The sequence below is a fragment of the Ranitomeya imitator genome, chromosome 5 (assembly GCF_032444005.1).
Source record: "Ranitomeya imitator isolate aRanImi1 chromosome 5, aRanImi1.pri, whole genome shotgun sequence".
In the NCBI taxonomy this organism is placed as follows: Eukaryota; Metazoa; Chordata; class Amphibia; order Anura; family Dendrobatidae; genus Ranitomeya; species Ranitomeya imitator.
In genome coordinates this window covers 429,370,597-429,387,027 of record NC_091286.1, presented here as the reverse complement: position 1 = coordinate 429,387,027, position 16,431 = coordinate 429,370,597, and positions in this window count along the sequence as shown.

The window sequence follows — 16,431 nt, the reverse complement described above, 5'->3', positions numbered from 1 at the left end:
TGGACCTGTGAGAGAAACCCACCATACAAGTCTAAGAAAATGTAACAGCACATGGATGGCATCAGTGTGTCATCCAGGCTTTCCATGAATGTTTGGTATAGGAGAAGCTTTGTAATTAGTTTATTTTTTTTTCATCAGTGACAATCCCTAATGAAACTGTAATGATGAAAACTGACACACTGACCAAACAATATGAAACATTGATTCCAAAAACTGATGAACAACAGTATGCGTTTAAATTACAAGAAAAACCACTAAAGTTGAATGAGGATTTAAGCACGAGACCTAGAGATAAATAATGGTGCCAAAAAGTGTACAGGCACAGTGCCACAGAGCCCAAGGAAGTACATATAATGACAGAAATAGCCTACGTTGTAGTGGGAATTTCTTTTGATGCCATTGCTTCAACATATAAAGAGAAGCTGACAGCACTCACTAAGTATGGACGCCCACTCTCAATCCAAGGAACCAACTTGGAAAGGCAACAGCAGTCAGACTAAATTAGAACATAATATCCATGGTGGAATAAAGTACCTTTGATTTCTTCACATGGGTTGGACGCTATTCTCATTTATTCTTACTAACATTGCTTCAAACATCCCAACACTGAAGAGAGCATGACTTGAAGTAGAAGTTTCTAGAAAAATAAAAATGTGTGAGGTGTATACAGGGGTGAACCTAGCCTCTCTGCTGCCTGAGGCGAACGGAAAAATGGCGCCCCCCCCCACAAACACAGTCCCTGCTGGAGGGGGGGCGGGAAGGAGGGAGGGAGGAGGGGGGGCGGGCACTTGACCCCGGAGTTTTATAAAAAAAAAAAAACCTTGCAGCGCAAATCCAGTTACCGTATATACTCGAGTATAAGCCGACCCAAGTATAAGCCGACCCCCCTAATTTTGCCACAAAAAAACTGGGAAAACTTAATGACTCGAGTATAAGCCTAGGGTGGAAAATGCAGCAGCTACCAGTAAATTTCAAAAGTAAAAATAGATACCAATAAAACTAAAATTAATTGAGACATCAGTAGGTTAAGTGTTTTTGAATATCCATATTGAATCAGGAGCCTCATATAATGCTCCATACAGTTCATGATGGCCCCATATAATGCTCCATAAAGTTTGATGGGCCCCATTAGATGCTCCATAATAAAATATGCCCCATATAATCCTGCATAAAGGGTAATAAGGGCCCCATAAGATGCTCCATACAGTCACTTGCCCCTTATAGTGCTGCACAAGTGTTATGGCCCCATAAGATTCTCCGCACAGCCACTTGCCCCTTATAGTGCTGCACAAGTGTTATGGCCCCATACAGATGCTCCGCACAGCCACTTGCTCCTTATAGTGCTGCACAAGCGCTATGGCCCCATAAGATGCTCCGTACAGTCACTTGCCCCTTATAGTGCTGCACAAGTGTTATGGCCCCATAAGATGCTCCATACAGTCACTTGCCCCTTATAGTGCTGCACAAGTGTTATGGCCCCATAAGATGCTCCGCTCAGTCACTTGCCCCTTATAGTGCTGCACAAGTGTTATGGCCCCATAAGATGCTCCGTACAGCCACTTGCTCCATATAATGCTGCACAAGTGTTATGGCCCCATAAGATGCTCCGCACAGCCACTTGCCCCATATAGTGCTGCACAAGTGTTATGGCCCCATAAGATGCTCCGTACAGCCACTTGCCTCTTATAGTGCTGCACAAGTGTTATGGCCCCATAAGATGCTCCGTACAGCCACTTGCCCCTTATAGTGCTGCACAAGTGTTATGGCCCCATAAGATGATCCATACAGTCACTGCCCCATATAGTGCTGCACAAGAGTTATGGCCCCATAAGATGCTCCATACAGCCACTTGCCCCATATAGTGCTGCACAAGTGTTATGGCCCCATAAGATGCTCCGTACAGCCACTTGCCCCATATAATGCTGCACAAGTGTTATGGCCCCATAAGATGCTCCGCACAGCCACTTGCCCCTTATAGTGCTGCACAAGTGTTATGGCCCCATACAGATGCTCCGCACAGCCACTTGCTCCTTATAGTGCTGCACAAGCGCTATGGCCCCATAAGATGCTCCGTACAGCCACTTGCCCCACATGCTTTTGCTGTGATAAAAAAAAAAAAATCACATACTCACCTCTCTTTGCTCAGGACCCCCGGCACTTTCAATATTTACCTGCTCCTCGTGCGGCTCCATCTTCGGCACTGACGTTCAACTGAGTTCAGAAAAACTGCAGTAACAGAATGCAGACAATAACAGACACCATTAACAGCAGCAAGGACTAAGTATTGGACCTATGGAGGGAAGTAAAAACAGTAAGTTTGTTTGTTAATGCAAGCTGAAGCCTTGTGTAAGGGGCTTTCTGGAATGGGAACCCCCCTTTAAGTCTTGTAATTTCACTGGAGGGGACTCCATGCAATGTTCTAGTTTTTCCACCATACTTCTTGATCAGACTAAGATCTCCAGGTAGAACATTGTCAGGTAGAACATCATCAAGATGTAAAGGAAAATGTAATTCCTCAAACTAGGCAACCATCTTTTATTGTTCCATTGTCCAGTTCTGATGCTCACATTGGATTTGTGAGTGCCTTCAACAACAGTCAATGTGTCACGCCGTTAATGGCGATAAATGGGCAGGATGGCGTACTGGGACCCGCACCTATCCCTGCCACTATAATGGGGCCCTGGCTTTCCCTTATCTCAGGGGTACCTATAATGGTTAGGAGGCCTGAGCCGCCAGCGTATCCCTGTTTCCTATGCAGACCCTATCAGTGGCCCCCTCTTCCTCGAAAGGAGGTGGACTGCACCAGTGTATAAATATGACAATTAAACAGGGTATACAGACAAGGTAACTAAAAGTCTCAAACTCACCAAATGCTCACACAACCACAGAGGAAACACAGAGAAGGGAAGAGAAGGCAAAAACTAGGAAGGAAAACAGGTTTAACATGCAACCAAACCAGCAGACACCAATCTCTGTAAATAAACCTCCAAGCTCCTAATACCATGCTCCTTCTCACTCCAAGCCCGGCAGCAGAACTGATCACTGACAACAGTTGTAGACAAAGCTGAGTCTATATAGGAGCGTAGATTACCAAAACCAAATCAGCTGAGAGACATAGTTCTCAGTAACTTCAGTAACCAGGTTTAACTCCTGCCCTTCTGGCACAAGACAGCCAGGTCAGAATTCAGGAGAAGAGCTTCTGTTCATCGTGTGTGAATGAGGCCCAGAGCGCTGCGGTTCTCTGGAACCTCTCTGTCGCGGTAGCCCCGTGACACAATGATTATGCAGGCCCATATGTACAGTCATGGCCAAAAGTTTTGAGAATGACACCAAAATTATATTTTCACATGATCTGCTGCCCTCTGGTTTTTATTAGTGTTTGTCTAATGTTTATATCACATGCAGAAATATAATTGCAATCATATTATAAGTACCAATAGTTTATATTGACAGTTAGAATGAGTTAATGCAGCAAGTCAATATTTGCGGTGTTGACCCTTCTTCTTCAAGACCTCTGCAATTCTCCCTGGCATGCTCTCAATCAACTTCTGGACCAAATCCTGACTGATAGCAGTCCATTCTTGCATAATCAATGCTTGCCTTTTGCCAGAATTTGTTGGTTTTTGTTTGTCCACCCGTCTCTTGATGATTGACCACAAGTTCTCAATGGGATTAAGATCTGGGGAGTTTCCAGGCCATGGACCCAAAATCTCTATGTTTTGTTCCATGAGCCATTTAGTTATCACCTTTGCTTTATAGCAAGGTGCTCCATCATGCTGGAAAAGGCATTGTTGGGCGCCAAACTGCTCTTGGATGGTTGGGAGAAGTTGATCTTGGAGGACATTCTGGTACCATTCTTTATTCATGGCTGTGTTTTTAGGCAAGACTGTGAGTGAGCCGATTCCCTTGGCTGAGAAGCAACCCCACACATGAATGGTTTCAAGATGCTTTACAGTTGGCATGAGACAAGACTGGTGGTAGCGCTCACCTTTTCTTCTCCGAATAAGCTGTTTTCCAGATGTCCCAAAGAATCGAAAAGGGGATTCATCAGAGAAAATGACTTTGCCCCAGTCCTCAGCAGTCCACTCCCTGTACCTTTTGCAGAATATCAGTCGGTCCCTGATGTTTTTTCTGGAGAGAAGTGGCTTCTTTGCTGCCCTCCTTGAAACCAGGCCTTGCTCAAAGAGTCTCCGCCTCACAGTGCATGCAGAAGCACTCACACCAGCCTGCTGCCATTCCTGAGCAAGCTCGGCACTGCTGGTAGTCCGATCCCGCAGATGAAACAGTTTTAAGATACGGTCCTGGCGCTTGCTGGTCTTTCTTGGGCGCCCTGGAGCCTTTTTGACTACAATGGAAGCTCTCTCCTTGAAGTTCTTGATGATGCGATAGATTGTTGACTGAGGTGCAATCTTTGTAGCTGCGATACTCTTCCCTGTTAGGCCATTTTTGTGCAGTGCAATGATGGCTGCACGTGTTTCTTTAGAGATAACCATGGTTAACTGAAGAGAAACAATGATACCAAGCACCAGCCTCCTTTTAAAGTGTCCAGTGTTGTCATTCTTACTTAATCATGACTGATTGATCGCCAGCCCTGTCCTCATCAACACCCACACCTGTGTTAATGGATCAATCACTAAAACGATGTTAGCTGCTCCTTTTAAGGCAGGACTGCAATGATGTTGAAATGTGTTTTGGGGTTAAAGTTCATTTTCTGGGCAAATATTCACTTTGCAAGTACAGTAATTGCTGTTAAGCTGATCACTCTGACATTCAGGAGTATATGCAAATTGCCATTAGAAAAAATGAAGCAGTAGACTTTGGAAAAATTAATATTTGTCTCATTCTCAAAACTTTTGGCCATGACTGTAGTAAGTTGGGTGGTCTGACACCTTTCTCAGACAGCTTACCTTTTCCAGTATTTTGTGCTACAGTAGCTTTTCTGTGGGATCTAACTAAATTTCCCTTCTTGCATTAACCAATCAATGGCCCTACCACAAGTTTACCGGTTAACTTTCCTTTTTTACTGCCTTACTGGATACAAACCATTGCATACTGGGAACACTCACAAGAACTTTGAAGATTGCTATGAGCAAATTTTTGGGGTATTAAAATACAGTACTCGTCAACACTGCTCAGATTTCTATGCTTTTCTATATTTCTTTCTAATATTGTGAAATTATATATATATATATACTGTATATATATACTGTATACATAGATATGTATAAATATATATTGCATACACATACAGAAGCACACACAAACGGTGCTTGACATGAATAGATTCAAACTCTTTTCATCCCTTGTGAAGGATAAAATGACATTACTTGTGTTTTTCTTTTGTCTGAAACTGCAAAAACCACAAATCAATGGAGGAATAATGACAAGCAATCAATCAGCAGGAGGCCAAAGTACAATACTAATAGAATTCTGCCTTGCATCAGTGCAGAGAGTGATTTTTAACTGCTTCAGATGCTGCATCTTGCAACCTATCATACATGTAGGTATACTGTATGTCAATACAGACATACAGTATTTGCGTAATATAAAGCACGATAGTTAATATTACCATTTTTAAAATGTTGACGTGATTGAGGTAGTATTCAGACCATAGACACCAGCATCATGCCATAATGTATATTTTATATAAATGCAAATAATCTCTATTTAGTTGTTACAAAGGCAGCATAATGTCTCAATGGTAAGTAAGCACTGCTGCCTTGCAGCACTATGGTCCCTTGTTGGATTGTTGTGACCCAAGACATCTGTGTAGAGTTACATGTTTTCCTGTGTTAGCATGGTTAGTTGTTGGTGCCACATAAATAAGGGGAAATAAATATATAATTATTTAATAATGACCGTGTAATGGGATGAACAGGATTAGAAAATATGTTGTTTTTTTCTTTTTTTTCCCAAAACAGTGAAACACCTGTCTCCATTCACTTACATAAAAATTGCAATGCAAGGCACAACCCATGGACAGATGTCACACTGTTTCTGTAACAAAAACAAGCCTTGTTTCTCTAATAGTCTAAAGCCCATTAAAAATGAGACTAGAAATTAAAGAATAAATGCTTTGAAAAAGTTTGAATAATGTTAACGAAAATAGGGGTACATGCAATTTAAGGCTACGTTCACATTTGCGTTGTGCGCCGCTGTGTCGGTGACGCAACGCACAACGCAAATAAAAACGCACCAAAACGCATGCAAAAACGCTGCGTTTTGCGACGCATGCGTCCTTTTTTGCCAAAATTTGGACGCAGGAAAAATGCAACTTGTTGCGTTTTCTGCGCCCGATGATTGCGGCAAAAAAAAACATGCATCGCACAACGCAGCACAACGCATGTCCATGCGTCCCCCATGTTAAATATAGGGGCGCATGACACATGCGTCGCCGCTGCGTCGCCCGACGCAAACACGCAAAACGCTAATGTGAACATAGCCTAAAAGGTACAATTATATGCTTAGTAACACTAACTACATACACACATTCAAAACCCTATTCACTTACAATGCAATGTAGCTTGCTGCGAATCCTCCTATTTTTGCCATGCCCTAATGCAGATGCCACACAAGCAAGGTTGGACTGGCCATTTAACAAGTCTGGCAAATGCCGCATAGGCCGGTCTGACAGTGGGCTGCATTGGCAAACAGCACTTGTAATGGTAGACTGTGGATGTGTGGGGGAGAGCCAGGGCCGTAGTCGTGGCTGAGGCTAATTGCTCTTGTGCGCCCTGGTCTCTCTTCACATGCAAACACTGTTCTTTTATGAGGGTACTTACAGTGCCTTGCAAAAGTATTTGGCCCCCTGGAACTTTTCAAAAACTGTAAAGTGGGACGTGCAATATTATTCGGCCCCTTTACTTTCAGAACAGCAAACTCACTCCAGAAGTTGATTGTGGATCTCTGAATAATTCAGTGTTGTCCTAAATGCCTAATGATGATACATATAATCCACCTGTGCTTAAAGGGAACCTGTCACCCCGTTTTTTCAGATTGAGATATAAATACTGTTAAATAGGGCCTGCGCTGTGCGTTACTATAGTGTATGTAGTGTACCCTGATTCCCCACCTATGCTGAGAAATACATTACCAAAGTCGCCGTTTTCGCCTGTCAATCAGGCTGGTCTGGTCAGGTGGGCGTGGTGACATCGCTCTTTTCTTCCCCAGCTTTCCGTTGGTGGCGTAGTGGTGTGCGCATGTCCAAATTCCGAATTCCCTGCGCGCACGTGAAGAAACAGCGCGCGATCTGCGCTGTTATCCCTTTCATCGGTGGGGGCGGCCATCTTCCTGGGGCCGCGCGTGCGCAGATGGAGTGCTCTGCTGCACGGGGCTTCAGGAAAATGGCCGCGGGATGCCGCGCGTGCGCAGAAGAGATCGCGGCGGCCATTTTCCCAAAGCCCTTCCTGACTCAAAATAGGAAGCTGTTCCTACCTTATTACAGCTAGCTCCTCCTATGGTTAACTATCTACACCCCTAATTATGATACGGTGTCATGGGCCCCATCTAGTGGGCAGAACAGGGTACTACGCTTTCCTATTCTCAAGAAAAATATAATTATATATATATATACAGTATATACACATATGTATATATATAAAACATTTACATGAAGATAACATTACATAGGAGAAAAAGTATGACACGGTCCCAGTACACCCCTTACAGATGCACATACTGTTCTTAACTGCGGCAAATAAGAGATCCATCAGCTCTCTGCTTCACCACTTACTATGACAGGCCATAGATTGCTTCCATCCTACAGCCTGCTGGAGACTAATGCAGTGCATGGGACATTAGGCGGTAGGATGACATCACTTTATTGTGGCGCTTACATCAGGCAGGAGCCTCCTTCATTACAGTGCAAAGCTCATATCAGGAAGCAATGGTGTGTGCATGCTGGTAAGAGGTGTGATGTACTTCGGGATGGAGCTATATATAGAGGGCTGTGAGGAGTGAGGTTCTGAAACAGGAGATTTAATTTAGAAGGGAAAAGAGGAGTCATGTTGTATGCAGAAAGACTAAGAGGAGTGATGCAATGCTTGATGGGGTTGTACATAGAATGGCTGAGCGAAATTATGTATTACACGAGAGGACAGTATGCAAAGGGGCTGATGTATTGTAAGATGGGACTCTACTGACAGTCTCAGAGGAGAAATGTACTGTGGGGGAAGAGCGTTTTTTAACATGTGACTTTATTCTGTTGGGAATGAGGGGCGAGGAATAGAGTTGAGAAAAAAAGATTCACATGACCCTGGTAAAGTGGCCACTTCAGTATTCCATGGCTGCTGGAACAGAGCCCTGGACAAATCCTCCTACCTGTTGGCATCCCTTTCTCCTTGGGACTATTGGTTAATGGATGCTGAATGCTAGTAACTGATGTAATTTACATGGAACTGTATGTTTAGAGATGGCTGAAAGGAAGGGAGTGATTATATTTACAAAAGACTGCTCATTAGAGGCATGTAAAAGGGAGGAATTGATGTATTTTTAAATGGAACTGTATGTGGAGGGGGCTGAAAGGTGGGAAGTGATGTTATTAATATAGGACTGTATGTTATTAACATAGGACTGTAAATTTTGTGTTCTCAACCTGTGGTATTCGGTCAGTGGGGACCGACGCTGCTTTAAGGGGTCCACTGGGGAGATGTTATGGCAGCTAGATGGTATAACTTCCTACAGGTGAAGTGTTTCCCCAGGGCTCCCGTGGTGTAGATGAAAGATGGTGAGGAGTGCAGTAAAGAACGATGACTAGTGTTGAGCATTCCGATACCGCAAGTATCGGGTATCGGCCGATACTTGCGGTATCGGAATTCCGATACCGAGATCCGATATTTTTGTGATATCGGGTATCGGTATCGGAAGTGTAAAATAAAGAATTAAAATAAAAAATATTGTTATATTCACCTCTCCGGCGGCCCCTGGACATCAGCGGGAGGATCCGGCGTCCGGCACGGCTTCTTTCTTCAAAATGCGCGCCTTCAGGACCTGTGGAATGACGTCCCGGCTTCTGATTGGTCGCGTGCCGCCCATGTGACCGCCACGCGACCAATCAGAAGCCGCGACGTCATTCCTCAGCTAAAGTCCTAGAATGAGCGCCTTCTAGGACCTGAGGAATGACGTCGCGGCTTCTGATTGGTCGCGTGGCGGTCACATGGGCGGCACGCGACCAATCAGAAGCCGGGACGTCATTCCACAGGTCCTGAAGGCGCGCATTTTGAAGAAAGAAGCCGTGCCGGACGCCGGATCCTCCCGCTGATGTCCAGGGGCCGCCGGAGAGGTGAATATAACAATATTTTTTATTTTAATTCTTTATTTTACACTTTAATATGGATCCCAGGGCCTGAAGGAGAGTTTCCTCTCCTTCAGACCCTGGGATCCATGAGGATACATTCCGATACTTGATGTCCCATTGACTTGTATTGGTATCGGATATCGGTATCGGCGATATCCGATATTTTTCGGGTATCGGCCGATACTATCCGATACCGATACTTTCAAGTATCGGACGGTATCGCTCAACACTAACGATGACACAAGGTTGCAGTCTCTTTACCTTGGTTTACTGAAGACTTCAGCAGCCACAGTCCTGGGCACCAGATCACAGGGCAGGCAGGATCCTGCTGGCTTGGAAGCAAATCCAGAGTCACTTTTATCAAGTGGTGTTAAAAGCCATCTTCTAGCATGGTGGTGTTGTAGTCCCTTAATGCTTAAAGCTTCACATAAGGTCTTCACAGATGGTATCTCTCTCTTTGTCCCCCGGGTAGGATAGGACATAACCCGTATGACTGGTGGCTTGAGGCGGTTTATAGGGACTCTAGCATGCCCCAGACTCTAAGGGTGTCACCGTGCCTTCAGGTGTATGTGGGGACAGATAACTTGCAATTGCTGTAAGTCGTAGGGTACTTACAACCTCGGTGGTCCGGCTACCGGTTATCTGCGCTTCAGAGGGAGACAGCCTGATCTTAGCTGGTCTTCCCTGATGTTACTCTCCTGTGCTTCACTCTCCTGCACACTCACTGAACAATGTTCAGGTTTCTGTATGTCTCTTTCCAGGAGCTGTAGTGCTTCAGACTACAGGCCCCTTCAGATCTTCTGACACACCATGTTGGTCTGCTCTCTTCCGTGTCTCTCACTTTCTGAACTGAAACTGAACTCTATCCCTCCAGATCAGGATGTAGTTATAGGGGAGTTCACCTTAAACAGGTTTAGAGCTCCCCCTTCTGGCCTGGAGTATGAATATGTTGTATGCATTATGGTTACCTGATAAAAGATCTTCCTTTCTCGCTTCCAAATGTAACATCACTCTCCCCGTGAGGAAAGCAATGTCACTGTGACAACCAGGACCCTGGGGCGTCACACTCCCCCCCGTTAAATCCAGTACTCCAGTACTGGGAAAATAATAATAATAATCTTTATTTTTATATAGCGCTAACATATTCCGCAGCGCTTTACAGTTTTGCACACATTATCATCACTGTCTCCGATGGGGCTCACAATCTAAATTCCCTATCAGTATGTCTTTGGAATGTGGGAGGAAACCGGAGTGCCCGGAGGAAACCCACGCAAACACGGAGAGAACATACAAACGAAGATGTTTTATATTTATTTTATTTATTTATTTACTAATAAAGTTGCATTTTATTGTTATACTGATCCTCAGCTTAGACCCATATCTACACCCACCTTATTACCCAATCTCTCATTTAGGGGACTTATTGTTATGATTGTCTAATTACCCAATTTCCTTCATTTGCCTTTCTCCTTTAATTATTCACTACACAGCCAGCCTTTAACCATTAGGCACTCAGAACAGGGATAGCCCTGACGAAGAGAGGAGATACCTCTCAAAACGCGTTGGTCAATCCCCTACTGAGCCTCCGTCCCCGCTACCTTGTAATGTCACATTTTAGCTCCGCCCACCTATCGCGCCGCATCCCAGCGTTGCTCACGGCCGGAGCGCGCGGGTTTCTGGTGCCACTTGGCCCACAGAGGCTCCCTACCTAGCCGCTCTCTGCGGCAGTACCTCTCCCCATTGGCGGCAAGCCACAGCTCCGTACCTCGGCGCATTACCACCGCCACCCTTGGGTCCTGCCGAGCACATCTACAAGTAAGTGTGCTCTCTCACAAAGGTTCTCCACACAGCCGCTCCCTGCGGCAGCACCTCTCCTTATCGGCGGCTAACCACAGCCCCGTACCCCGGCGCAGCAGTATCGCTACCCTTGGGTCCTGCCGAGCACATCTGCCAGCAAGTGTGCTTCTCTATTGCATGTTGGCTGCCCTGTATGTATTACTAATATACTCTAATTTATGTACGGTAGATCACATCGCTCTAGTGCATCTCCCACCAGGCAGCATTCTCTAATTGCCGGTAAGGCTACGTTCACATTTGCGTTCTGCCGGGCTGCATTGGGCGCAGCCGCGGCGACGCATGCGTCATGCGCCCCTATATTTAACATGGGGGCGCATGGACATGCGTTGCATTGCGTTTTGTGACGCATGCGTCTTTTTTGGCGCACGCAGCAAGTTGCATTTTTTTTGCGTCCAAAATCATGCCAAAAAAGGACGCATGCGTCACAAAACAATGCGTTTTGCATGCGTTTTGGTTGTGCGTTGCGTCGCTGACGCAGCACCACACAACGCAAATGTGAACGTAGCCTAATCCACACAACACTAGCACACTACCTACTGAGTACAGACTCTACTGTGCACGGGATTCCGCCTGCCAGCACCAGTAAGTACTCTCCAGTTCCTATATCGCCCCTAGTACATTACATAAGCTCTCAACCACGTAATTAATACCATCCTATTATTGTTCTACACATTGTGTATATATTTATCTTTTCCAATTGTTAGAGTCCTACAGCTGCATAAACCAGCAATCATCTTATCATATGCCTATCATCCATACCAACAAGTGAGTACCAGCACACTTTATTTCCGTTCTCTTCTCTTTATATTTTATATTTTTTAGCATTATCCACTTTCGCTGTACTTTTCACCTTAGTTCAGTTAGCCCGGGGATTACACCTTATTCGTTTTTAGTACCCATTTTTTACAGGTATATGCACAGAACCTGTTTAAATCTCCAGCTGCTTCTGAATAATAACTTTCTCCCTGTTGATAGTGGCAAGCGCCAGTGGTATTTTTCTAGTCTTTGCAGATGTTGTCCTGGGTGGGCTTAGAACCCAGGACCCCTGCGCTGCAAGGCTGCAGTGCTAACCACTGCGCCACCGTGCAAACAACAGTTACAGGTTAAATAATGCAAACATTTTGAAAAACATTTTTGAAAAACATTTGAACAATTATAAAACTTTGGCTACCCTTTATGGGGCGGCATGGTGGCGCAGTGGTTAGCACTGCAGCCCTGCAGCGCTGGAGTCCTGGGTTCAAACCTCACCAAGGACAACATCTGCAAAGAATTTGTATGTTGTTTCCGTGTTTGTGTGGGTTTCCTCCGGGCACTCCAGTTTCCTCCCACACTCCAAAGACATACTGATGGGGAATTTAGATTGTGAGCCCCATCGAGGACAGTGATTTTAGTGATCTGGATTTGTCTTTGGTCCATAGAAACAAAGAAAGGCTCTGCCCATGCCGGCAAAGTGGGCAGAACCAGGGTGCACCTTGGGGGTGCCAAACTATTAACAATGAAAACTTTGGGTAATTCACTGTCCATTACCTCAATTGCCATATAACCTGTAACGGAATACATGCAAAACATTTACAAATAACAGCAATTATTGACATTTTTAGTCCCTGTAACGAGCTGGGATTTGACCTTTGGTACTATGACCTGCGTAGTCCCTGATCTATCATGTCTGCTGTTACTGTAGTAGAACCACTAGCGTGTGTACAGTTTGTAGACCTGCATTGTATTGGCAAACAGGGCAAGCGTCTGCAAATTCTTAGATTCACTATAGGTCTGACAGATTCACCAGTAGCAGAGGGTGGATTCTCTGGTTCCACTGCTGGGGTGATGTTTGCTGCTTGAACCTGTTGGTGCAGAGTCTCTTCTGGTTCAGGATGGACTGGAGTCACATTTTTTTATGGTATTTCCAGCTAGGGAAAAGTCAAGACAGGTATCACTATGGCCTGATGCACTTGAGTCCAAGACTGGGGAAAATCTCCAAAAACGGTGTGAATTCTCTTTTCTCCTACTTCCATGGGTGGAGATGTTCCTGGGTCTGTTTCTTTGTTCCTCAGTTTATTAGGGCATACTTTGAGATGGTCTCTGGATACTGCAGTTGAAGTTTCTCCTCTATCTTTACTGATAAGGCAGACTTTCATGTTGTCAAAGTTTGAAGGTAGAATAGTATACGGTTCTGCTTCCCACTGGTCATCAAATTTATGCAATCTTCTTTTACGTTTTAGCACTTGTTCACCTGGTGACAAGGGAATAGCAGGGGCATGTTGGTTATATTCTCTCTCTTGTTTTTGTCTCGCTTGTGATAGACTTCTTTCAACGCACTCTTGTATTTGGCGGTACCTTTGTTGTCTCTCAGTATCCCAATCTGCATCAGATGAGGTATTTTCTGGGGTTAGGACTCCCATGTCTAGATCAACAGGTAGTTTACTGGATCTTCCTCTCATCAGGTATGCTGGAGTGCAGTTGGTGGAATTCACTGGAATGTGGTTGTATTAATCTACCAAGTCTGGTAACTGTTTTGGCCATAAGTTCCTTTCATGTAAAAGCAATGTCTTTAGTAAGTCAATCACTACTTGGTTCATCTTTTCACACGTTCCGTTGGTTTTTGGGTGGTACGGTGTAGTTCTAATCTTTTTACATCCGTAGAGGTTGCAGAATTCTTGAAACACTTCCGCTTCGAAGGCTGGTCCTTGATCAGTAAGTACCTTCTCAGGATATCCATGTGGTCTACAGAAGTGCTGTTGGAAGGCTTTGGCTGCTGTCTTTGCTGTCAGATCCTTGACAGGTACGACTACCAGGAATCTGGAGTAGTGAACTACAATAGTCAAAGCATAGACATAGCCTGACCGGCTTGGAGTTAGCTTCACATGGTCTAAGGCCACCAGTTCAAGTGGCTGTTTGGTGACTATGGGCTGTAGGGGAGCCCTCTGACTGTCACGGTCCTTTCTGCACAAGCTACATGGGCCACACTCTCGGCACCACTTTTCGATGGTTTTCCTCATGCCATTCCAGTAGAACCTTCCACGAAGTAGGGTCTCTAACTTCTTCCATTCGAAGTTTCCTGACCCATCGTGGTACGCTTCCAGAACCATTGGCGCATCTTGTCTTGGGACCACTATCTGCCAGACCAGCTCGTGAGTGAAATTTGTCGAGTTCCCGCCTCTTCACAGGGGAATCTCGAACCACCTCCGCTGCAGTCTCCCATTCTTCTCCAGCCGCAGTGGAGCCTGCTCAGCAGAGATGTCTGTCCCAGCTTCTGGCTCAGGCTGATACTGGGCGACTTGTTACTACTGTTCTTCCAGGTTCTGCCTTTGTAGCCAGTAATGGTCAGCGGCGAGCAGATGTCTCTGGGACTAAGTCCTGCTTTTCCCCTTCTGAGCATGCCCAGGGTAAGACCTCTCATTGGAGGTCGGGGGTCACATGCTCAGATTCTGCAGCAGCTCCCATTGGTCCTCTAGGAAGGTCCTGAAGTTGCTCAGATACTGTAGCAGCTCCCATTGGTCCTCTAGGAAGGTCCTGAAATTGCTGCAGCTATAAAAGGTTTGCATGGCCGCATGGCCATGCGCTAGTATCAAACCAATGTCTATGAGCTCAGCGCCAGCGTGGTCATGTCTGCATGCGGTTAGGGTTTGGCTGAAATAAGCCCGTAGAATACCTCCAGTGAGGAGTTTGTATGAGTGTATTCAGGGCCTTGGCTGAAATAAGCTGCTAGAATACTGGCACCTCCGGTGAGGAGTTGTTTGTCTGTTTTCTCTGACTGCATGACTACAGTTTGCTCTGGTTGGTAGCTGTGTACCTCTGTGAGGTTAACAGGGCACAGCATCTTGTTCCTAGCGACTCTCTGGAGTTAACAGAGTTCACTTATATCACCATATAGCGCTGCCATTTGCCAGCAGCAGGTTCCTCTCCTGCACGGTGGACCCCGGGTTGTGAACACACCTACTAATACATATATGTATACTCAGTGCGTTCCGCCAACCCTAACAGTGAGTGCGTGGGTCAATACTCCTCCGAAACAGCTTACCATCATACATAAACAGTTTGCCTTTCTCTTTCCACAGCTGTTGAGTCTCTTGTGTAGCATCTGTACCAGGATGCGAATTGGCTTGTGTCAGCAGCTCTTTGACCAGACGGACTGCGGTGTCACTGTTCTGTGTCTCTGCCCACCCATGGTGGGCCAAAGGGTTCAGCGTGGCTTCTTGCTTGTTCCTGTGCCTCTTCCTCACATGATGGGAATACTGAGTCGCTTTAGGGTGATGGAAAGCTGGCAACTCTATTTCTTTGAGTGATTCTGAATCTTCTCCCATCTCGGGCAAGTTGGGTAATCTGGACAAGGCATCGGCATTTGCATTCTTGTGCCCTGCACGGTACTTGATGGTGAACTCATAATTGGACAGGCGAGCTATCCGTCACTGCTCCAAAGCACCTAGTTTTGCTGACTTCAGGTGTGTCAGTGGATTGTTGTCCGTGAAGATGGTGAACCTTGCCAAGGCCAGATAGTGTTTGAACCTCTCTTTCACCGCCCAGACGATAGCGGGGAACTCCAACTTAAAGGAACTGTAGTTCTCGGGGTTCCTTTCGGTGGGGCGAAGTTTCCTGCTGGCATAGGCGATTACCCTTTCTTTGTCTTTCTGTACCTGGGACAACATGGCTCCCAGTCCCATGTTGCTGGCGTCCGTGTACAGCACAAAAGGTTGGTCATATTCAGGGTAAGCTAAGACTTCATCTCCTGTGACAGCCAACTTCAATCAAGTGAAAGACATCTCCAGCCCGTCATCCCAGTCAAGGTGTTCTCACCCTTGGTTTTCTTGGATTGGCCAACCAACAGGTCTAGTAGTGGTGCGGCTATCTTGGTGAAGTCTTTGATAAATCTTCTGTAGTAGCCTACCAACCCGAGGAACTGCCGAACTTCATGGAGGTTGCTGGGCTTTGGTCAGTCTCTGATCACAGTGACCTTGTCAGGGTCTGGTGGTGCCACTCCTTCAGCGCACACCACATGGCCCAGGTACTGCACTTTGGGTTTCAGTAGGTGACATTTAGATGGTTTTACCTTTAAGCCAAAGTTGGACCGAGCTTCGAACACCTCGGCTAGGTGCTTCAGGTGATCCTCATAAGTCTTGGAGAAGACGATGACATCATCAAGGCACAGCAAGACGATCTCGAAGATCTTGTGCCCGAGGCAGGACTCCATCATCCTCTGAAACATACCTGGGGCGTTGAACAATCCAAACGCCATGTAGTTGAATTCAGAGAACCATCGGTGTAGTGAAGGGCATCTTTTCTTT